The following is a 25,614-nucleotide window of genomic DNA, read 5'->3' on the forward strand; positions in this document are numbered from 1 at the left end:
GACAGAACTGCCTCCCTTTATTTGCAGAGGGGAGGTCAGACTTCTAAGATCACCTCAGATGCACCTAGGATTATCAAGCTGACACTTCTGCATTAAGAACAGGTTACAAAGGGTCAGAACAAAGAACTATCTGGACCTGCTCTTTCAGCACCTTTCTTCACCGTACAGGTTATCAGCAATATCTCAATTAAAATACTCTGTTCTTTGCATGAGAAATAAGGGAAGGGAAGGAAATCTGGTACTTGGGAGGATGTCATTATGTTTTTCAGGTAAATTAAAACCAAAAAAGATTTAATTATTCAAGAGTATATTTGACTGGAAGCTTCAGAGTGCCTTCAAAGACACTACAGTCATTTTTATATTGGCACCTCTGCATTTACATGTGATTACCCAAGCAGAACACACCCACTTGTATTTCCAGGGAGTTTCTCACAAGAGAAAAATTCAGGTTGAATTTTGCCTGTGAAGCTATCATCTTTTATGTCAAAGGTGATTTTAGTTTTCAAACTATTTTTTTTTTACACAATCTTTCCTGTCTTTAAAAAAGAAGGTCAATAAGGTTTATTTAACACTAAAAAGCGAATAAAATTCCTTTCAACTCTTGGCTTCATTTCATCAAAGATCTTGAACAGTGGCTTTTCTACCTGTTTATACTTTCAAGTAGTTTCCTCTGAAACTCCAGCTACTGCTGTTAACCATGCTTTATTTCTCATGCATGTCTCTGTGTCTGTATCTCTAAAGTTATGTTTATTATCATTTTATCAATGAAAGGCACAATCAAGGAAAGAAAGTAGTTGCTCTTATGAGATTTATTTACAGCAATTAGGGACTTCACTTATCAACACGTCCTTTGCCATGTAAAAATATTTTTCATAGGGATAATAATGCAGACACTGTCTCACTTTCTGAATACATAAAAGGTATACAACAGAGTTTAAACTTCAACATACATACTATGAAGACAACTGAAAAAAGAAGAGCAGATCCCATGACTACAATATATGCAAATATCTTCCCTGCAGTCTGACAAATGCTTACTGCTTAACCACAGTAATCTGCTTGTCCTGCGATCAGCAGATGATTCTGACGTGAAATCAAATGGGAAACATAGGGGCTGTTTTCAATCATCGTACCAACCATCATGTAAGCACAGCAGTGCAGAAGACACACTCTGCTGCCTACCAGAGTGCTCTTTTCCATGTTCCCCTTCAGTAACTAGAAAGGACACTGAGCCAAATGATCAGCTAAGGACCCAATGTACTTGTCTGGACGGCTTAACAGGGTAACATATGTTTTTCAAAACCCTCTCAGCTTAAAAATGAAAGGAAAAGTAATAGCATCTCTATTATTCCTTGCAAATGCTTCTAAAACAACGCTTACTGAAAAAAGCTGAGTCATCTTGGAGACCCCTAAACACACAGCAAAGATACAACAGCAGAAACACAAGCAACTGAGCTATGAAAGGTGTTAAGCTGGCTAACACCAGGAAGGAAAAAAATAAACAAGCAAACAAATACTCCAGTTTGCTTGATACTGCCAGGTGGTAGTCTCTGTGAGCTGAAAAGGCAAATTAAGAATAGTGTTTAAAATTTCACAGTTCTCTTGTTTTTTTTTTTTCCTGATACACTAATTTTTTTTTTCTGCATCTCAGGCTCACTAGGTAAAGGACATAAGATTCTTACTCAAAGTTTAAAATTGAAACTGAAAATTAATCCTCATTTTATTGAGTAATATATAGAAGCTACGCAGAAACAAAACACAGAATCAAAGAGTGTAATTGTAGAGCACTAAAATTTTCCTATAGGTGTCTATGATAATTCCATGTTAATCTGTTTGAAAGACTCATCTATATAGCTAAAGATACTCAATTTAACAGCCTCCTGCATTTTAAATAACACATACCAGACTTGTGAACAAACTTTTCATTCATTCTTAAAGAAATGTTGAACCATGTCCAGATTGTGGACCTAAGAATAACCTGCAGTTAGCCAACTGAAGAGCACTATTGTGTGCAGTTCTGGTGTCCTCAACATAAAAAGGACATAGAACTGTTGGAACAAGTCCAGAGGAGGGCCACGAGGATGATGAGGGGACTGGAGCACCTCCTGTATGAAGATACCCTAAGAAAGCTGGAGCTGCTCAGCCTGGAGAAGAGAAGGCTGCATGGAGACCTCATAGCAGCCTTCCAGTATCTGAAGGGGGGCCTATAAGGATGCTGAGGAGGGACTCTTCATTAGGGACTGTAGTGACAGGACAAGGGGTAATGGGTTAAAACTTAAACAGGGGAAGTTTGGATTGGATATAAGGAAGAAGTTCTTTACTGTAAGGGTGGTGAGGCACTGGAATGGGTTGCCCAGGGAAACTGTGAGCGCTCCATACCTGGCAGTGTTCAAGGCCAGGTTGGATGATAAACTGTTCTATGATTCTATAACTCTATCATATTCATACTGAGTTAGGACTTACTTTTCTCAGTGCTGAGAAAAGAAACAAACAACAAACAACAGGTAAAACAAACAAAGCCCAACTAAACTGGTCAACACACCATAACTGATCACTGCCTACATTTAATTCAAATGTATGTTAGTCTCACAGAACTACTCAAGTATTTAAAGCAACATAAATACTTAAACAAGCAGGATGTCAGAAAGCCTTCTTTCCTTCCCTCTCCTTATTAATTATCCATTAAAGGAACTGGCTTACAAAACCTCCAACTTTTCTTTCAAAGCAAGCACTTTCACTCTGCCTGAAGTCATATCATGTGGACTCTGGACACCAACATGACTGCAATGAAAATTACGATTATCTCAAGATTCATGACCTCTTGTAAGATTCTACATATTTGTAATTCTTGAGGAAAAAAAATAATTCTCATGATTGGATGACAAAAGCATAGATATGGATGTTTTACTTTCTCAAATAGACATGTTTCACCACAGTGCATGGATAAAAACTGAAAACTGGGGGTGGGGGATAATTAAAATATTCAAATAATACACAAACACACACAGATCTCAAAATCTCCAATTGGAATCTGGGACTACTCCTGCTGAAAAAGCTGCATTTCCTACATACTTGATAAGGACGTATGTTCCTTTTGACTGAAGAAAAAGGAAAATGTGTATGTCCCCCTTATGGTAAGACAGCAATAAATAAATACTAAATAATGATACAAATTCAAGACTTATTATTCCTATTGAAATAGAGAAATCTAAAAAAAAAGTGCTTAACAAATACAAGATAGGCTAGCTTTTTGCCATTGTAACAAGAAATAAAACACGCTTGATTGATCAGAATTTAACTGGAGCAACAAATTGTAATTTCAAACTACTAGAAACCTGCAATACAAAAAGAAATTAAATCTAATGTACACACGTAAACATAACACCAATGAAAGGAAACAAGCAAGAGGAATTAGAAGTTCAATTCAAGCACATAATTATAGGCACCTACTGGTATCTTAGACACCCTAGTATGTCCAAAATACCCACATACAGCTGGTATTAAAAACAGTAATAGGGGCAAGAATTACACCTTACTGCACAAGCAGCCGGATGCCCTACAGCATCCCAAGTGGTAATAAACACATACATTTCAGCAAGTGAATCCAGCTCCAGCTGCCAGCCCCCATCAGGAATACAAGCTGAGAACACAACACGACACATACCTGGCAGTGGCCTGTTCTAACAAGGAAGGAAGAGCAAGACTTCTTAGCTCCTGAAATTTGCAGTAAATGTATAACCTCAGCTTTATTCTCTTCTGCCTTTTAAAATATTCTTCATCTTTCTAGCTCCAGGCCCTTGATGTATCTTTCACATGGATATAATCAGCACGACATACCGTCCATCCACTCACTACATTTCACTGGGAATGAGTAATATTTATTCCCTAGCCACATATCATCTTCTAGTCATTTTTATAGCAACCCTTCTTCTATATAAAAAGCACAGTCAACTCCACTAGTGCTGTTTACAGTGTGCAAAAGCCAGACACAGTAAATACAAATAAAGTGACAAGAATGACAGAGGCGCTGGATTACTCAATTTGTGATCTGGCAAAAAAATATGCTGACGTATATTCAGAAAAACCTACAGGTCACTTGGCATCAGACCACAATGCATAACTGGAGTGTATGATCTGCTTAAGTCACTTCGGAGTCAGAATTAATGTGCAGAACTACCTAGGTTGGGGGTACAGCAAGCATCAAGGTAGCATCTAAACTTCAGCTTTAACAATCACTTACTTACATATGAAAACATCTTAAAACAGAAGATTATGATTCATGAATATGGAAGTTGATTTTTTGAGATCTAAATTTATTAAAATTATGAATTTATTAAAGTCCTGAATTTATTAAAATTATGTTATTGTAATTCTAAAATAGTTAAACAAGAAGATGGGATTAGTAGGCATGAAAGCTCATTTTAGCTATAGCTCATCTGAATCATTAGTTCTGAGTTCTTCTTTGAATAACCCATCTCATCTTTGCATCAAGCGTGCCAGATGAAATATACCTCTGATTTATCCTTATGCTAGGAATCTAAACAGAATTGTAATTGTGTACATTCAATATAATCCAGTAAGTCAAACTCAGCTCCTGGACACCTAAGATCTTTATTTTGATAAGGACAGAGAAATGGTTAAAGGGAAGAGTTTTACTTCAAGCAATAGCTTTCTTGTGTCCATACCTGTAAGGCAGATTTCTGTCCATGTATAAAACAGGACCATCTTCAGTAATCAATTTAGCCAAATTCAGACACAATTAGTCATTTTCACCAAGATTTTAGCCCAAGATTTGAGAAAATCTTAATAGAGTTTGTCACCATCAATACTGACTGAACACACAGATGACTATGATTTGGCTTTCCTATCAGTCTTTCATAACATTCCTTAATCGCTTTAGGACATGCAGTAATGTAAGATGCCATACAAATTACTGAAATGCTTATCTGGGGTACAGGAGATAAATATAATTATAAACTAGAATTTGGTTTATAATTATAAAACCAGAATTTGGTTTATAATTGGAAATGGAAATTTTGCTTTTGTTTTTGCTACTCAATAGTGGCATTTAGCACAGTATAACGTTTTAACTTGCAAACAAATCTACGCAGATGTTGAAAAGGTGAGGGCAATCATCATTCCGCAAAGTACTGGACGCTTCCTCTACTCATGGAATTATAGTAAACATAATCACATTTTCAATTTTTCTCATTTCCGGATTTAAATGTAATACATACCTTTGTGTGTTTATTAGTCCATTATATCAACCAGTGTTAAAGAACAAAGGATTTAAACACAGTAATGACAAAAACCACAGTGACAGTGATCTCCCATCAGAAAGACTAACTTTGTCAACTCTTGTGTATCACATATAGAACTCCGTCAGTGGTCCTCATGCCCACCTACTTCAGCATTGGCAAAATCATGAACTCACAGTTCTCGTCCCTCTCTCTCCGGTGTACAAAAGCCATGGCTGATCAGCTCACTGACCACTTGTGTCGTCTGTGAGACTGAGGAGTATAACAAATGCTGAAGCACTGCATGCAAGCCAGGGAATGGATGTCACAGTAAGTCTCTCTGTTCTAGAGATGTTACCAAGCCTGCCACTCTACCACCCCTGTTCCCACAGGCAGTACATGCTCTTTGCTTGTTCAGTTACACAAATGAACCAATTCTTGAAATATCCATACAACTGAGGATATGAGCATCAAACAGTGACACATTCACCACATTTCCACATGTGGACTATCACGAAGTTTAGGAAACAGCATTGCCAAAATAAAACTTACGTAACTATTCAGAAATTTTTAAGATCTGCTAGTGATTTTGGTAAGCTGAGAAGAGTGGGAAACCAATGGCTTCCAAAGAGCAAACTTAGAATAGAACATGGAACATCCTCTCAACCCGAAGAATAAATTAAGGCATTACTATCCACTGTTTATCAATTACAACTCTCTCTAAAAAAAAAAAAAATTAAGAAAATACATTATGACAAACTACTGAAACATAAAAATACAACAGTGTTATAAAAAACAGTTACTGAGGGAGCAATAGACTATACCACTGAATAAAGCATGGTGCGTTCTTTTTCTATCCTTATCGTTTCTTTCAGAGACTTTCCCCTTGTGATATCAGCAGCCAAGCAAGACAGACAAAACCAGTATAAGCAATGCAAAATACCAACTATATGACTGTCACTGGAACAGGTCTGAGATGGCAAAAAATAGTTTAAATCACCCAGAAGCACTGAAGAATTACAGCTGAAGGCTCCTGAGTTAACAAAACGACCAGAAAAAAGGAAAGGAGAATTTGAAAATATTGTTTTTAATAAACATTCTTTAGTAGACAAGTAGGAATCTGTGGCAAAAGGTCAGTCTTCTAGTTCCCTTCCAACACCCTTCCATTCACACCTTCACACTGTGAAAACCAGTTTAAAAATGCATGAGTACAGTTACCTATTATGGCTAGGAGGAGGAAAAAAAAAAAAAAAAATCAGTTTAACAGCTGACCTCAAAAATCACTTACAGCATCTTAGCAAGAGTGGGGATGAGGAAGGTAGGCAGCAAAAATCACTTTCTGCACAACAGCCTAAGTGTTACAGCACTAGTCCAGAAAATGAGACTTAGCCTTTCAATCTACACTATAAGGGCCTGAGCCCACTTCTCTAACATTCCATGCAATTTTTTCTATGCTAGTTATATAAATATATACATGCACACACATACATATAATTTATATGCTTGTATATACATATATAAAGCATATAAATATGTATTTATATGTATATAGATATATATGCTGTGTATATAGTATTGTGTTTTAAAGGCAAAAGGATGTCTTTAAAGAATAAAAAGAATAAAACTCAGATGAATGCTAGCCCATGAATACAAATTAACCTGAAGCCTGTTAAGCTAAAGGCTCATTAAACGGAGGTTGGCTCAAACCCCTTATCAAAGAAGGCGCCCTGAGGAGATAAAGAACAGGAATGTCCTATTCTTTGCTGTAGTATTCACCCCATTTCTTCCAAATGAACTTGCTTATAAAAAAAAAGAAAACTAAATACAAAGTTATCACCCTACAAAGACAGCCACTTCAGTCAGTCACAGAAGGAAAAAAAAGCACTGCTTTTATGCATGCTCAACCAAAATATTTGAGAGATGCCTAAATTTCAAGGCATGCAGTGCCGATGTACCCAACCAGGCAGACTGAACCTAAATGAAGTCTGCCTCAGCAAACCAAAAGAAATGCTGCATCAGTATTCATGTCTTGTACCTTTCAACTGACCTACTCTCATGAACAGGACCACTTAAACTCACCCTGTTGTTACCTAGAAGTTAAATAAAGCCTCTATTAAAATACATAGCAAGCACCAAATCATAAGCTAGTTATAAAGAGCAGATTATTCAGTAAACCATTTTATGCGATTGATAAACCACAAATTCCAAAGATAAAGGAAAAAAAAACAAAACAAACCCACCTACTATATAATTGCTAAAAATTACAACTACTGCTTCAAATTTGAGTAATGATTTGCAAATCATTATATTTTTGATTAGCACTTAGAAAAATTCACTGAAATGATCCATTATTCATTTTAGTAGGGAGCAGGTAGAAATCTGTTACGGAGCTTTAATTTTTGCTAATCTATTTCATTTTTTCTATTGTACTAGAATATTAACGTAAGTACACTCCCAAGATATAGGAGTATGCTACATGATGATTACTTCACTAAGTCCAGAGAAGCACACTGCCACTGGCTAACTTGTTCGAAGTGCGGTCAATCTGTTTGCCCTTCTCTGATATGAGACTTCCTGCCATGAATTCCAGTTATTGCTAACAGGCTTAAAAAGAACGTAAATTTGGTGCTCCAAAAGTAATAGCTGCATAGAACTGTTCCCAAATGAGTATCACCTATTTTCCCCTCTGGGCTTATATTACTGTGAGAATTCTTCAATGGCAGCTAGAGGAAGCCAATTTCTCATTTTATATGCACAGAAACATTTTACTTCTATGGGGAAGGGAAGAAGCTTCTCAACAAATTCAAAAGGATTTTAGTTTACGTTAATACAGCAGGCATATCTTAATGCTATCTTGTATTCACATAGGCACCTTATCCTTCTTTTTAATGTGTCAGGGAAGAAACAGTTCACAAATAAACCATGCAAACACTTTTCTGATGTGGAGCTGTAAACAAATACTCCACCACCAATACAAAATAGCACATGAAAAAGTAAAGAGAAACTCATATTTCAATTTCAGAGCATGAGGGAATCCATCTTTCTACTATATATGACTTAATTTAAAATATTCTAAAACTGTACTTATTAAACATCAACTTTGCAACAGCATCTCACTAGTTTAAAAATAGAAAAGCTGTTTATTCACAGAAACTGCCCAACACACTTTGTTAGACATTCATGTAGGCCCTTAACCATTAAAAACAGACCTATGCAAATATGGTGCCTACACAATCCTGCTTTTTGGGCTTATATTACAAACGTAAGGATAACAGACACAGCTTCTTAGTATGTGTACCATAAGGCCCAAGTCAGGTAACAGTTACACTGTCATTAGCATACAAGCTACTGTAAAAAGGCAACAGCATTATACAAGGAATGCTCTCATCCAGAGGAACAATAGTCCTTCACCAAGGGGATATCTTTTTTTTTGATACATTGCTGACAACTCTTGCCAGCAGTTCACTGACCTGAGGAATGCAAAACAATGATTGAAATGTTGTTTTGAAATGAGATGTTTCAAGGCACTTGGAAAGAACTACACAAGGCAGATGAAACCAAAAGGGTCACTATGTTATCCAAGTCAGCTAAAGAATAACCAAATACATATTCTTAGTACGTTTGTGGTAGGTTGACCCCAGCTGAACACCAGATGCCCACTAAAGCTGCTCTACCACACCCCTCTTCAGCTGGGTGGGGAGAAAATACGTAACTAAAAGCTCCTGGGTCAAAATAAGAGCAGGGAAAGATCACTCACAAATTACCGTCATGGGCAAAAAAGACTCAACTTGTGGAAATCCATTTATCACCAATTAAATCAGCGTAGCATAATGAGAAATAAATACTAAATCTTAAAACACTTCCTTCCCACCCCTCCCTTCTTCCCAGGCTTAAATCTACTCCCAAATTCTCTACTTCACGCCACCAACAGTACAGTATGATGGGGGTTCTGGTCAGTTTATTCCACATTGTCTCTGCTACCCTTTCCTCCTCACAGGGAGGACTCCTCATATTCTTTCCCTGCTCCAGTGTAGGGTCCCTCCCATAGCAGACAGTCCTCCATGAACTTCTCCAGCATGAGTCCTTCACACAGTGCTTCATGAACTGCTGCAACATGGGTCCCTCCCATGGGGTGCAGTCCTTCAGGAACAGACTGCTCCAGCGTGGGTCCCTTTCATGGGTGCAACCTTTCAGGAACAGATTGCTCCAGCATGGGTCACCCACAGCTCACAAGTTCTGCAGCAAACCTGCCCCAGCGAGGGCTCCTCTCTCCGCGGAGCCACATGTCCTGCCAGGAGCCTGCTCCAGCATGTGTTTCCCATGGGATCACAGCCTCCATCGGGCATCCCCTGCTCTGGCATGAGGTCCTCCATGGGCTGCAGGTGGAGATCTGCTCCACTGTGGACCTCCGTGGGCTCCAGGGGCACAGCCTGCCTCACCATGGTCTGCACCATGGGCTGTAGGGTAATCTCTTCTGGAGACTGGAGCACCTCTCCTCCTTCTGCACTGATTTGGGTGTCTGCAGGGCTGTTGTTTCACATATTCTCACTCCCCTCTCTGTCTGGTAGTTGATACTGCACACAGGGTTTTTCTGCCCTTCTTAAATATCTTATGACCAAGGCATTACCACCATTCCTGATGGGCTCAGCCTTGGCCAATGGGTCTGTCTTTGAGGGGGCTGGTCTTGGCTCTGTTGGACACAGTGGAAGCTCCCAGTACCTTCTCGCAGAAGCCACATCTGCAGTGCCCTCCCCCCCCCCCCCCCCCAAACCTGGCTATGTGAACCCAATACAAAGATAGGCTTTCTCCAAGAAGAGCTCTTAAGATGACCTTCCTTGAAGACTTGCCAGAGCTGCTCTTTTTAACCCACAACCTAAAGCAGCAACAGTAGCAAAAAGAACAGTCAAGAGAGAGGGAAAAAAAAAGTCAGAAACTTTACTCCTCCCTCAAAAAAACCTCCAACAATATAAGACCAAAGATAAAATACTCTTCAACACACCACAGCTCTCTTCTAATACCAATTTCCTTATTCTCAGAAAGTTTTTGCTTGCCCAGGAGACTCTCTCTCTTTCTATATATATATATATGCGAATACTTAGGTGAGTTGCAAATTCAAGTTGTTTGACTTTCAGTGTTACATGTTTCTAAATCACTTTCTGTAATACTGCCCAAAAAGTCAGCTTCCTCAACAGTGGAAACATTACAGAAGATAGAGTGACTTTAATAGAAAAGAAAAACATTATTTTTCAAGTGTGGCCTTAGACTATGTTCTAAACTTAATTGCAGCAATAAGTCAAACATGCTACCACAGAGGAAGAGTAAAGAACTACAGATTAATAAAGCTAACCTCTTCCTCCCACTCAAGAGTGCCTAAAATTTTTGAAATGAATCTGCTGATGGAGTAATTTCTCTGTGGTGCTAACACTAAGAGGAGAAAACCTAACATCGTTGATGCACTTGATTTTCCAAGAGGACATTTCATCATGGCTGGCCATCTACATCGAGAGGAAAATGTCAGAAATATTCCAAGACCTAATCACAGTGTCTCTTTAACAGCTCTATGCCAAGAACACCTAATCCTAAGTAGAACCTAAAATACAAAAAAAGAATCAGACTTTTGAGATTCATGAGGCAAGTGTGATAGAGCAAAAAATCATAGTTTATGAGCTGCAATCACTGTTTGAAAACTGTAGATGAAACCCCAAAACCACGCTACAGATATCAATTTAAGGGACTTCCAACATCACATAAGTGTGGACTTCTATGCGGGCAAGCCACAGGCTTCTCTGAAGTTACATGACCTCAGCCCTCACCTCCCACATCGGGCTGAGGATCAGAGTACAGTCATGGCTGCTCTCACAGAGCACTGAAAAAGCTCACACGGTGACAGTGAGAGCTGTCCTTCCTCCAGACTTAGGCTGGAAGCAGGTCCTAACGAATTCATAGGTCAAACAGCTCACAGCTCAGAGGAGCAAGACTACTCGAAGTTAGTGGACTGTCACAACTGAGTGTACATGAGCTCCTTTTGTTTCCTAACACCATGGGCGAAGCACAGAACTACTGGAAGACTGTAGTTTAGACTGTAATCACCTTGCCTGTAATTGGCACAATGAAATAAAACCTTATACTTGGCTACAGAAGCTTTTAACTTAGCACCATTGAATCCACTGAGAGATAGTTACCTAAATAACAGAATGGTTTAGGTTGGAAAGGACCATCACCTAGTCCAACCCCACTGCCAGAAGCAGGGAAATCTATCACTAGACCAGGTTGCTTAGAGCACCACCAATGCACAATACTTTTCTGGTTCTGAGCTGAAACACCAATTGCATGCCAGCACCTCAACAGCAGATGCTTTGCACTGAAGACACCTCATATGGGAAAAGAAACTTTTCCTATTCCCAGGAAATTAAGCCAGTCTGCTACTCAGCTATGGTCAGACTGTATCAGTATGAGACCTTTTTATTAAGGTTCTCTAATAAACTGTGACTTAGAGAGTTCAGTATGCTATAATAGTTGCTTAATATAATTCCTTTTATTTAATTAGCAAGTATTTACACAGTAATTTTCTGTCCTGCTGCTGAACACTTTTCCTCCAAGTACATATGTGAATTTTTGCTGAAAATTTTTAGCCTCTCAGCATATGTGATCTACGTAGTATTAACAGTATATACAATCACACTACAAATAGAGATTATGGTAGCTTTTATTAACTGGTAAATCTTATCACAGCATATTTTGAGTTAGGTTTCTGTTGTAAAAATTGTTGTACAAAGTTGTGTGACCTGTGTGATCTCAAGATCTCTAACTCCCATCATACAAAGTCTCTACTTAATGCAGAAGATGCAGACTGATTAGGAAGCCGGAAAACCAAATGCAAACATGAAACATCAACTACAGTTCCTGTAAGACGTGGAGAGGAGACACTTCAAAATTAAACATTTGACGTAAAATACCTATGAAAGGGTTTCAAATCACCTCAGTTTGAAACCACCCTAGGGACCTCCATGTAGAAAAAAACCCCACATCAATCTCTCTGCTGCACACAAAAATTGTAAGTGCTACAGAGTACACTTAAAAATTTGGAACACATCAGGTACCTAGACGTCGATGTACTGGACCCAGTCCCAACTTTCAAGTAAAATATTTTAGCTTTGAAAGCTTTTCTTAGAGTGGCATTTTCTGGCAGGGAGCAGGTGACTGAGCACTGATTCACCTCATGTCATGTGCTTGGATCAAACTGACCTAGTAGTACTTTAGCACATTATAACAATTCTAAACTAGCATAAGGTCTTCAAACATCAAAATCCACTTAATCTAAACTATAACTAGCTCTTGTTTAAAATGGAATAAAAAAAAAATAATAAAAAAAAAATCACAAAACAGTATCAAGAATGTTTTATAAAAACATATGAAACTTACCCACACTACAATTCTGGAAGAATACAGTGATTACAAAAAGATTCAGACAGAGAATCTCACTAACATGTCAGTGAACCCAATTCACATGAAGAGAAATAGAACGCTAGAAGAAGACTCTCCAACAGCATCTAGTAACGTCATACTTTGAACTATCTCAAAGGAGAGAGGCTGAATCTTATTTTTCTAGAGAGTGGTTCTGGGCATAATGCAAATGTTACGTTATGACTCTGTTTTGAGTGTGACAGCTTAAGAGTTACATGAAATACCACTGTGTAACCTACTAAATGAAATAAAAAAAAAAAAAACGTGCTCAGAGACTCAAGGACTGCAAGAAAATTTAGACCATCATTTCATTCTTCCATACGATTAATGTGCTAAAAACACATATTGGGAACCAAACTAGGAGTCATTCCAGTTTCAATCTTTCTTCCTTCTACCTCAGTTCTGCGAGCCAAGGTCAAAGTTTACATCTTGAGACACAAGCAGCTTCACTCTCCCGCTGGAGTGTCCCTAGTCCTACTGCAACAGTGTTTGCAAAAGACAGGCTGGTAAAACATATGCTCAATAATCATATAAGGAGACTTTTTGCTTTATTTCTGTATTAAAAATAGTGTGGCCAACAAGACTAGGGAAGTAATAATCCTGCTGTATTTGGCACTGGTGAGGCCACACCTCAAATACTGTCTGGGCCTTCACTACAAGAGAGATACTGAGTTGCTGGAGCAGATTCAGAGAAGGGCAGTGAAGCTGGTGAAGGGCCTGGAGCACATCTTAAGAGGAAGGACTGAGGGAACTGGGGTTGTTTAGTCTGAAGAGGAGAAGGTGCTGTGGGAACCTTATCACTCTCTACCTGTGTCGTGGTTTAAACCCAGTCAGGTAGCTTGTTCACTCACTCCCAGTCAGTGGTGCCGGGCTGACAACAATCAAGGTCCGTGTCCGTCTCCCCCCCCCGCCTCCCCGCACCGGGGCTCTCCCCTTCCCCACTCCCGGAGGAACGGGGAGGAGGATCGAGAGAGTGCAACTCCTACGGGTTGAGACAAAAACAGTCCAGCAACAAATCACCACCGCTACTATCAGCTACAACAATGATAAGGGAAAATAACAAGGGAAGAGAATACGATACCACCGGCCAAGAAAACGAGTTCCACCCGGAAGCCCCTGTCCTTCCAGGTAACTCCCAGTCACCCCTCACCCCGGGCACGACGTGCTGTGGTACGGAATACCTCCCCGGCTAGCCCGGGTCAGGCGCCCCGTCTCTGCTTCCTCACAGCCTCCCCTCCTCCCTGGCAGAGCATGAGCCTCACAGAGTCCTTGGTCAGGGTAAACATCACTTAGCAACAACCGAAAACATCGGCTTCACCAACACTGTTCTCAAGCTGGAAGTCAAAACACAGCACTGCACCAGTTAACACAAAGGAAAAAACATGACTGCTACTGCGGAACCCAGGACAACCTGAAAGGAGGATGGAGAGAAGAGGTGGCAGGTCTCTTTTCCCTAGTAGGCAGTGATAGGACAAGAGGTAACAGCCTCAAGCTGTGCCAGGCAAGGTTTAGACTGGATATTAGGAAAAATTTCTTCACTGAAAGGGTGGGCAGACATTGGAACAGGCTGCCCAGGGAAGTGGTGCAATCACCACCCCTAGAAGCGCCCAGAAAACATATCGATGAGGCCCTTAGTGACACGGTTTAGTGGTAGACTTGCCAGTCCTGGGATAAAAGTTGGAATTAATGAATTTAAAGATCCTTTCCAACCTTGTTGATTCTATAATTCCTTCACTCCATCCAAAAACTAAAGAAAAGAAAACAATAAAAATCTAGTAGCCTTTCTGTCTCTACTCAGAATTAGGTACAAATCTACTGAAATCAATTAAGTCATAACGGTACAAGCAAGAAACAATGAAGCTCACAGTTTCTGAATACATGCATTAGATAAGGTACACATTTCCAATTCCACAGTTACTAACCCAAAATCAGATTAAAAAAAGTAATTTCTTTGCTTCATAGCAGCAACTTGCTAACGCTCTGCTTGTAAATGTGAAAATTGTTTTCGTAAGTGCATTACAGGTGGCTTCACAATTAGAGAGGGGTGAGAAGTTTAAGGAAATTAGGAAAAAATCAGTCTGATTAACATGTAACAAGGTGTGGCAAAAAATAACAGCTAGAAACAATGTAAGCATCACTTATGCAACTATATATGGTAATTCTGAAAACAATTATGAACAGCTGTATTCAGCATTATTCAAACAGATCTGACGCATGAAATGTAGAATGAAGCAGAATAAAGCAGAAGTTACACCTGAATATGAAATAACTGAAAAAATTGCATTTGTAAGAGAGACTGTTCAATACTATCTTCAACTATCGTCCCTGACCCCATTCTGGTAATTTCCTTTTGCTTGATCTGAACTCAAGCTTACAATCAGCAAAATAAAAAGCATCTGCTTCGTTTGCTAAATATACTGAACTGCGCCACTGGAACTTGAATGACGTTTAGACAAACAGATAAAGTCCTACAGCTATAACTTTTGGCCTATTATGTTTTGAAATTGTTAGAACTAGCATATCCTAGGTGTATAGTTAAAGCTGCATATCCAGTTAAACAGGGTAACTTAAGTGTTTCCTAAATGTAAGGAAAAAATAATTAAAAGGTTACAAGTTGCAATAATAATAAAACAGCTGGTCACCAAAGGCCTTTCTCTTCTAAAAAGAAGCAAACGCACCACAGGCTACATCTTCCTAATAGCCTCTGGAGAGTAGTTTTCAAAGACACTGAAAACTAAAAATGCAAATATGGTATTCCATCAACAAGCTGAAATACCTTTTTTTTTTTTCTGTTGTCTGAAGAGCAAATCTAACTATTAATGTAAGAATCCAATTGCATGAAACATTGCAATCAAAGAAAACAGAGCTGAACACTGTTGAACATGGTTACAGCCTACGCTCTAAAATGTAAAGGGCAGCTTTAGCCACTGAGCTTGTCACAAGCAAAAAGGTTGGAGGCTTTTTCCTTGTGTTGGGTTGACACAGTTCATGGTGGTACTGCTAAAAGGCCGTTTGCTGTCATCATTTCTGTTATGAACTTGTATTTTCTACAGCTTTAAAACTTTACTGGTAATCAAATGAACAAAATGAAATTATACAAGAATTAGAGCTATTTTCTTCAAGAAAGGGATTTCTTCTGACAGTACCCACTGCCCTAATTATAGGCTTCAGAATTTTAACTCCCTCCCATGTAATGTTAGAGGAACTCACGTAGGTGTTGAACTGGAAATGGGAAGTACCTACAATATTAGTACTGAAGCCATTAATTGTCTCAAAGGCTCCATTATAAACAATTCAAGTGGGCAATACACATTTTTCAAACTTAAGACTACCACTGATTAGTTATACTATACCTGTAATCACTGGTCTTCGTAAACTGTTTCACTGAATATTTAATTTATTCTTCTGGGCCTCTATTATCAATAAAACAATTCAGAGCTTGGAGGAAAGGAGTAGGTAATATTATTTAAACAGAACTGTAGTCACAGTAGAAAACCTCTGTCAACTCCTACCAAAGGAAAGAGTGATATCTGTAAGGTATACCTTATTATACTTCTGATATTGTACAACACTTATGTACTGGGCACCTTGTAAACACTCATGAATACAAATATAATCTTTCTGAAAGATGTATCTCCATGCTGTGCTCACCTTTAAAGAAATAATGGCATGACAGAACAAAGTTTTGGAGAAGATGTAGTGATAAGCACTATCAAATCTGTTTTCAAGTCTAGAAGACTCAGGTAAGATGAGGATTTCAGGACTTCTGTGAGAACAATTTCTACAAAAATAGGATCAAATCTCAGCTGGGCCTAAACTTAGAGAGTTGTTTGTTTGTTTTCAAAAGCAAGCCTATTTTTAATTTTAAAAAGAAGACTACTTTTAAGAAATAGCAAGGGAGAAGAAAGGTAAATGTAATTATGTAGGTAGGATCTAACCCAGAAAGAATGAATGGGTACAAACAAAATTTTTCTTATTGTAGCTCATTTGAAATCTACTTAGCAATAATGTTAGAACATCAATTTAATGTAATTTCTAGTACATACAATTAGAATATAAAGCAGAGAACAGAAGCTCACGATTTCAATATGCAAGATACTATGAAGAGAAATGTAAACTAAATATCTACTGAAGAGCACACAGAGGAAATGTAGTATTCCACCTTCTTTTTCTTTATATATAAATACAGAAACTTTTAGGTCAAACAAGAATACTTGCTTTAGTTCCCTTGAAAGCTGCAATTGTAAAAGAAGGAAGAAAATGAAAACATGAATCTATTCTATGTTGAACTACAGTATTAGAAAAAGGAAGAGGTGAAGAGGGGGATAACTTCCATGCTTTCACTATAAATTTTAGAATATAGCTTTTCTTTTTCCCCTCAGTAGGAATTTCTAAGAACATACAGTCATTTCTCAATTAACCAGGGTAATGAAGAAAGAAAAAACATGCTAGCAAACTATCCAGTCATCTTGTATTATTGCCTGGGGAAGAATCAAATCTGGGGTGGGTTGTTTTTGATTTTTTTTTTTGTTTTTTTTTTAAATCTAACCCTTAGAGCCCAGAGCTTCAATTTTATCTTGTTATTCTACAGTGTTTCCAACTACACATGCTAATTACCTGCTCTCTGTGGCAATTTCCAAAAGAGGGAAGAGGAACAGTTCACTTCCTTTCTGAAAAAGGCAAAACCATGATAAACTGTAAACGATGCAAAGTCAGTGGTGAGTCAAGCATTTTAAGAACCTACATTTTCCAATACTGTACGATTTGCAAACAAGTGTCAAATAAGAAGTTTAAAGTTCTGGAAGACAGAAAACCAGATTAGGAACACTACTTCTTGCTCTTTGTTCTTAGATGTCCTCATTCATGGAAAATTAAGACATCGTAACTAAAAATGGGAGAAGGATAAATACCATAAAAATATGATCTAAACCAATAATAACAATGCAAGTTATTAGGCAGTGGAGTAGCAATTAGATACACTACAATACCTTAGTGGCCAAAATATATTCATTTTCCTGAGATACATTCCCCATGAAACACTGGTTTTAATTTTTAAAGACTAGAAATTTATTGCATTGTGGTATGCTCTTTGTGGCGCCATGTCCCCTGAGCCACAAAGCAAAGAACATTTTGCTAGTCCAATATTATAATGCTATAGAGAGGACTGAGTCCCAGCATAAAAAGATCAGCTATTTCACATGGTGTAATTTTTTGCAGTAATGGTCTTGTAGCATAATGATGACATTATCCAAAGTCATGTCACTTTATGGGCATGCCTTATTCTACTCTTTTGCCCTTAAGAGACAGCTCAAAGTAGCTTTCTGTACATATATTACAAAACAAACCAAAAATTCCTTAACATAAAACATTTTATTCAGATGAAATTATCTCTCCATGTACTCACGCTCCACCTTAAAACCCACTTTTAGATATTCTGATACTCTATAATCCTATTTATTTCATTAAACACACATTATCTTTCATTCCATTCTTATTCAAGTATTAGCGTAACTTACTTTCTCTTTCTTACAGAGATGTTCTTAAAAGAACAGTACCAGTGTCAACTCACAAAACTTCCCAATCCAACAAAGACACTCCCTCTCATGACTGGTCAAATAAGTAATCAAATAAGGGTCTATTAGTTTGAATATGCACTTTGTGGCAGTTTACATTACACCCAAATGTACTGATTGAAGCAGAACATAATTTTAAAGATATCATGTTCAAAAATATTTCCTAACATGAGTGGGCAATTGCAGTACGCATATAGTGACATTGTGGAAGAGAACCTGAGTGAACTAATACTTACACACAACAGACAATGCCCAGGAGTGAACAAGAGGGCTGAGCTGCTTGAAAGCAAACGCATTCAGTTCAGCCCCCACAAGCACTGAGATGTTGCAAAGGACTGACACGTATTCACCTATCCTTTGGAGAGGAAAGGGCTGCTGGACCTATTACACCAGCTCAGAGAACGTGTATTAATGAGCTGGGAGAACGAGACACTGTATAATGTCTTACATACTATATAATGACAAAGATCATAAGTAAATTCCTATGTATGTTAGGTAGAATGACTGGGCTGACAAATAATAAACTGGGCTTTCCTTGCAGTTGTCTTGCGTTATCCTGACAAACTGCATGTGCCCAAAACTTGCCCAAAATAACCAGACACAGGCACAGCAGAGGCAAAAGCTCAGGGGGAAAAAAATAATGTATGGAGTGCGGATACATAACTGGTGTTCCAAGAAAAGCTTTCAAGAATTAGGAATAAACCTGTTATACCAGAGACATGCAGTTTACTAGAAATAAGACTTATTGGAGGACTGTTAAAAAAATACTTCATATACCCCAAAAGGGAAAGGAGGAAGAAAAGAATACATTTTAAAAACAACTAGTATAGAGAACACTAGCAAAACCATACTTGGCAAAAAGCAGTATCCCCACATATACAAGTTCTTTCAAATTACAGCATTAAGATTTATTGCCAAACTAATATGGAAAATGGTATTTATTATAATAGGAATTAAAAATTAGTAAAAACTGCACAAGAACAGAAAGCATAGAGGTAGCAAGTCAATAGGTGTACAACCCTTCAAGAAGCAAAATATAAAAAAAAAAAATTGTCAGATATCAAAAAAAGAGCCACAATAAACAGAGACAAGCACTCCTCACTAGTTATTGAAGGACAGGAAGCAGAAAGTGAGATAAATAAAACAGGATGGTTTTCTCCTAAGTACCAAGAGAAAAACTGATACAGGTTGGCAGCACCTCAATGAACTTTGGGTCAGAACACTGACATTATTTATTATTATTTTAACATTATTATTATTAAGGGGGAGGAAAAGTACAAATCAAGGAGTCTCTGTCAGAACCATTGAAAGATACAAAAATTATCTTGGTTAAATACTTCTCAGTAGTCTTGTGACTACGAGAATCAATAGAGAGAGTTACAGAAACATATAACAGAAGCAGCAACCATCACTAGCAGCCTCTACATCATGCAAAAGAAAATCATTTGCCCATAATGAAAGCAGTAGATACCATATTGGAAGGGAGAAGATATTTAGCTTAATGTCTTTTGTGTTACTTAATGCAGTTCCTGGTCTTTAAAACCCTAATGATCATATTGGGAAAGTTATCATCACCATGAAGGTCTGCTGCCAATTAATTTTACATAAATGAAGAAATAGTTAAAAATAAAATTGTTAAAAACAATTAAAAAGCCCAACATGCCTCCTCCTCAAAATTAGAAGTATAAATGGCACTATCAAGATTAAGATTGTCTCTTGGAGAAAATACAACAGAATTCATAGAGCAGAATTTTGATAGTAAACTGTACTATCCAGACAAATTAAGGTGTCCTTAAAAATTCCAGTCTCAAAGAGTTCAATTAGCCAACTCACAGAAAGGCTACATGAATGAGTAACAACTACTAAGAACAAGAGCTGCAGAGCTGGGCCCAAGGTGGCATACAGTGTAACTACTATTGGTATGCAGCATAAAAAATGCAAGGTTGTTAATGTTGTTTTTCTTCTTAAGAAAAAAGAAAACTATAATGCAACAGCTGGAAATAGTGTTATTATAAGGTAAAATTCCATGCACCTTTTCTTTATATGAAAATCTGTTCCATTTATGGCACCTTATTATTTACATTCAAAGCAAAATAATTGGAACTTTATACAAAAAACAGTGTACACAGCCAACAAATATAAAACCTTATCATCTACAAACAGGTTCTGCATTTAGGCACAGAAAGCGACTAATTTTTACAAATGGTCACACTGCTTTGTGTATCTTTAAAATCACTGAAGGGAACCTTTAGACTCCTAGCACCTTCAAAACAAACCTTTCCACTTGCTAAAGGCCCTCTATACAATTCAATGTGTCTAACAGTCAGAAAATAAAAGCCACATTATTAACAGTGGGACTAATTTATTTAGCAGCTTTATTTCTTTTAAAACCAAATGCTTTGGGTGTCGTTCAACTAATAAATAAATAAGCATAAAACCCACACTGCATTTGAGCGTAAATTATGTACAATATTAAAATCAAATCAGGGATCCTTCAGCTTGAGAACATTCCTCTGTTAACCCCCCCCCCCCCCCCCCCCCCCCCCCCGGGAGAAAAAGGGATCACTGCTAATCACTGCTAATGCTGCCCATGGCATTCTGAAATGTGGTAACCGTTACAGAAATGAAAAAAAAACAACTGTTCTACAGAGGGTGAACTAAGATCCAATTCTGGATTATTCTAACCACAAACAACAGGCAACCATGTGGATGGACAATCTGCAAATCAATCATGGGAATAACAGAAGTTAGACTCTAGGTTAGAATGTTTGTTATGTCCTTGCCAAATTTTTCCTTGCTGTTAAATTAAAATGCTAATTTTCAAGTATATGACAAATCTTATCTACGCTACTTATGGTTAATTAATTCTCAATAGGAGCTGGTTTACTTATGTCCAAAATTTGCTCATGAAGCATCTATGCAGTATTTTAATCTAATGATATCCTTAATCTCTTTGTTTTTGCAAAAAAATACAAGTATAGAACACAGGCAAGACATTATTTTTGTTTCATTCTTTGTTCCCCAAAATCAGGTGGAAATGGAGAATGGCAAGTAAGTCTCCACTACCTAGAGGCAGAAAATAGGCTTAAGATTGCCAGTTTATAGCCTAAATATTCCTGCACTTAAACTATAATGGAGGACAATCTAGAGGACTGATGTTTAGTTGAACTGGTGCTATTTGCTCAGATGCAGAAGAAACAAGAAACTGTTTTAACCTCCCATTCACACTAAAAAATAAAAGACAGCATGCACATCAGCAAACTTCACCATGGAACTCTTACCAGTTTTCTTGTACCAGCAATCTCCTAGGCAACTTGTGCAATGAAATGAAAGTAGGAGTACATTTTTGAGTTCTGACCTCTGTGACAACTGGTAGGTAACACTGGGGAGAAAAAAAATATGCCAAAACTTGTGTGAATCTCAACACTGGAATGAATTTAACTGCAAGTTAATTTCTTCTATATTATAGACCAGAGATTACCTGTATGACTAGCCATGCAGGAGGAGTTGCTTAGAAGTGGCACACAAGAATTCAACCGTCTCGTCCAGGCAAAGGAAATAGCAGCTGCAGACGCAGCAACTTCTGATCCCAGTTGCCTGAACTTCTTGCCCCGCCCCTCGTGAATGGTCAGAAAAAGCTGGTATACCTGTGCCTGTACAGGCCAACATGACTGAGTTATGGAAAAGGTATCTTGCAAAACTAAGCTACTTTAGAAACCATCTTTTATATCTGCTTGAATGCGTTGACTTACCTTACATAAAGATGCTGTTTTACAACACTAAGCGGCTGGCAAGGATAATTTACATAAAATGGTCACTACTCCTAATAAAATACATGACTAAACTTTCTACACTGAAGTGTGATGTTCTCTGCATGTTAATTTAGCTTTAGTTCAGCCTTAAGTACAATGCTAAGAAATACTTTATTGTTGCTGCAGTTTTCACAAATTCATTTGTCAGTTAGGAAAGATTAATACTATGCATGCAGCTTGTAGAGAACATAATTTCTAATAGAGGACATTTTCAGCCCCCTATAAGTTTAGTCATAGAAAAAAAAAGGCAATATTCAATCCTATCTGTGTTCTGGTGGTGGGGTAGCTATTGGCTACAATGACATAACAAACCTAACACTTGTCATAGCTAAAAATACAACCCATGGAGTAGTTGAGAGGATAGATCCTTGGGGGCATTACTCCAGTTGTGTATTTTGTGCAAATTTAGTATAGATTTTTTTCTTCTCTGTCTTCAGTGTTGGTTTTGTATGTTTTTATAATATGCTAAAATGCCAGAATCAGATATTAAACAGTTAAACTATAACAAAAGTATTCAGGTATCAAAGGTCTCTAGCTTCTGGCTTTTTATTTTAGCCAGCTAATCCTGTATTGTATGTGCTTGAATAAGTGCACACATAAGCAGGTTTAATAGTTTAAATTATACTACATTGAAGAGTAGTCTTCTGTTGGAACAGACTAAAGCGTTGAAAGAAAAAGCAATTTACTGTACAAGTTCTGAGCATTTATCGTTAGAATTTGCTGTAGAAAAGGAAAAATTTAACACTACAAAAGTGTTAAGGAAAAAAAAAAAAGTACCGCAGTACACCAAAAATTAAAATTTAGTGATATCTTTTCCTCTGGTTTATACTACACAGTAAACTAAGCACCACTTACAAACTCTACCAACTAAATCGTGCTACACATGTATAATGAAAACTGTAACTGCAGTACACTATCACCAAGGCTGTTTTTTCTATTACAGATGGATTTTACCACAAAAACAAGTCCTTCGATTAATTTTACGTATTAAATAACAAGCTGTCTAGAGGTGCTGTTCACAAATTTCACTTACTAAATGACAGCATTACTCTCTAGTGTACTAATTTCCTTGCAATTAGAACAACAGACAAAATAAGTAAGATTCCATCCAACATCTCAGAGGCAAAGAGAAGGTAATCCAGAAGGGTAAAAAACCCAGAAGGGTGAACTGCATTGATTATAAATGCTGAAAAAATGGTGTTAGATAACACTTCAAATAAGGATACAGAAGGACTCTGAATAAAAGGGATGAAGTACTTCCACTGGCAAGAACTTTCCTATTGAAGATAAGCTGATGTATCAAGGTGGGACTCAAGGACAACTTAATCAGTCTCAATTATGTTAAACAGATGGGGGAGATGAAGTCATAGAAGATCAGACTCAGCAACACTTTCACATAGCCCAGCGTTAGCCACTTAAGTATATAGAGGCAGATTCTATAGGGTAACACCTGGATTGTTTCCAAGGTCAAAAACCTTGTAAGCTCCTCAGACCTCATTTAAGGATTTTACACTCACAGTTATGAATTATTCATGAGTATTTTGGAAATCTTCCTATCAGAAGATATCATACTTTTCTTAATCAGAAGCAAGTATGTCAGCTATAGGAAGCAAGCTCATGGCACATTACACTAGATCAATTTAATGCTTGATTTTTCATTGCTTATAGATCAATTCATATTCATTCTACAAAATCAGCGAGACTTAGTTGACTATTTCCAAAAACAGTCACATTCTTTTTCACACACTACTTTGCTCTGAAAATTACTGCAAAACCTAAAGGTTCAGATTCTGAAAAATGCAACCAGCTATGGAGGTACTTCAAAAAAAGTGTAGTTTTAGATACCCAATACCAACAACTTTGTTTGTGCTCTTTCAAAACAAGTTATTTAAGCAGATTTCTATAGCTTTGAGAAATAGTATTTCTCAAAATAAAAAAAAATCATTTTACCATCTTCGATTAACACCATTTGACACATGAAGAATTTCAGTGCAAAAATTAATAGGATATTATGTCTCGCATAGCTTTACATCAATATAACCATTTGTCTCATTGAGAAGATTTGTAACAAACAGGCTGGGCAGAAAGTGTCTAGCCTGTGTGTGCCTTATTTCAGTCCTTCCCCAGAATTCTTCCAAATTTCTTGAAACATCTATGAATCCTGCGGAAGTCCAACCAGTCTCCCAACTGCTTTTCTGCCTCCTAAGGGCCACAATTTGTCATGAAACAAACAGGTTTATAAAAAAATTGTTAAAGTTGGGAAAAAACTCGAAGTATTTAGAGGCTGAAACATACTGTAAGTCCACTGAAAGGAAGTGTATGTTACAGAAATCATCAAGGTGGTGTCCCTTTTATGCCTCTGTACTGTAACACACTTAAGACTATTTTCAGATTAATTTTATACATAAGTATAGCTTTCATCACAGCTGAAAGGTTACTGAAAGACAACATACTCTTTTTATGCAACTTTTTAAAATAGAAGAAATCAAAACCACACTGTAGCATAAGACAACACAACAAATACTTATCAGGCAAATGATGCCTTGTCTCATACATAGGGAGAAAAATAAATTATACTAGGGTGCATAAACACTTAACGTAAGTATATTTTATATATAGGCACACAACATGGATAAATTTATATCTGCTATTTTATTTTGAATACAGAAAGTGACAAAGTATTTCTCTGGAGCTGTACTTTATAACAGATAAATTTAATAACAGGAAGGAGTAGGTTTATACCTCTAGTGTCTCAATCTTGATAAACATAGGTCCAAGAGTTATGGATCCCTTATAATTACTTTCCCAGTAAGAGGTACAGTTAATAATCTACAGTACTTTTAATGTTTCTTCACTGTATGAACCCCAGGAGTCTGGAGAACTAAATATGACTCAGAACTTCAAATTGTTTTGCTCGTTTGGAATGTTACAGCAAGGCAATTTCTGAAAGTCGACAGGATAGCATCTGAGAAAAATTCTTTTAGCTACTATTGTCCAAAGCTAGAGCACCTATACTCCCAATACCTGCACATAACAGATTCACTTAAAACTAATACAGAAATCTTCTGCATCCACATCAATGCCTACACATTCATATTGCTTACCTAGACTGTCCTGTTCAGGTGAGTATTCTCTATGAAATAGATTTTCAGATTATACTTAAAAGCAGTCATATGTAAGTAAAAAAGAAAACTTCCCTGAAACTTCTAAATAAAAATGAAATTGCTAATAAAAAACTCAGACAAACAAAAAAATCCCAGCAAACATAACCCCACAGGCTATCTGAGACCTCAGTGGTGAAACTGAAAATAATAACTTACTTAATCGTTGTTTCACATAGTGTATTGAGAGTGCAAATGAGACAAATTGAAGCCAAAGGCTCTAAAGTTACTGAAACTATCTAACTTATGGCAATAGAAGTAAAACCATTTTTGTTTTAAACCACGATAACTGAATAGCCTTCACTTCTTATAGGCCTGAAGAACGGAAAAGCGCACTTCTGCAGAATAATTCATTAGACTTCACAGA

At 37.4% G+C, this 25,614-nt stretch overlaps 1 protein-coding gene across 1 annotated transcript in view; it reads right to left on the bottom strand.

The window, feature by feature from the left end:
* Nucleotides 1-25,614, bottom strand: part of PUDP (pseudouridine 5'-phosphatase) — a 74,237-nt gene that overhangs the window by 47,366 nt on the left and 1,257 nt on the right. The gene's annotated exons all lie outside the window — the stretch shown is intronic.

The sequence above is a fragment of the Pezoporus occidentalis genome, unplaced genomic scaffold (assembly GCF_034315485.1).
Source record: "Pezoporus occidentalis ecotype Australia unplaced genomic scaffold, CSIRO_AGI_Poc_V1 ctg81, whole genome shotgun sequence".
Classification (NCBI taxonomy): domain Eukaryota; kingdom Metazoa; phylum Chordata; class Aves; order Psittaciformes; family Psittacidae; genus Pezoporus; species Pezoporus occidentalis.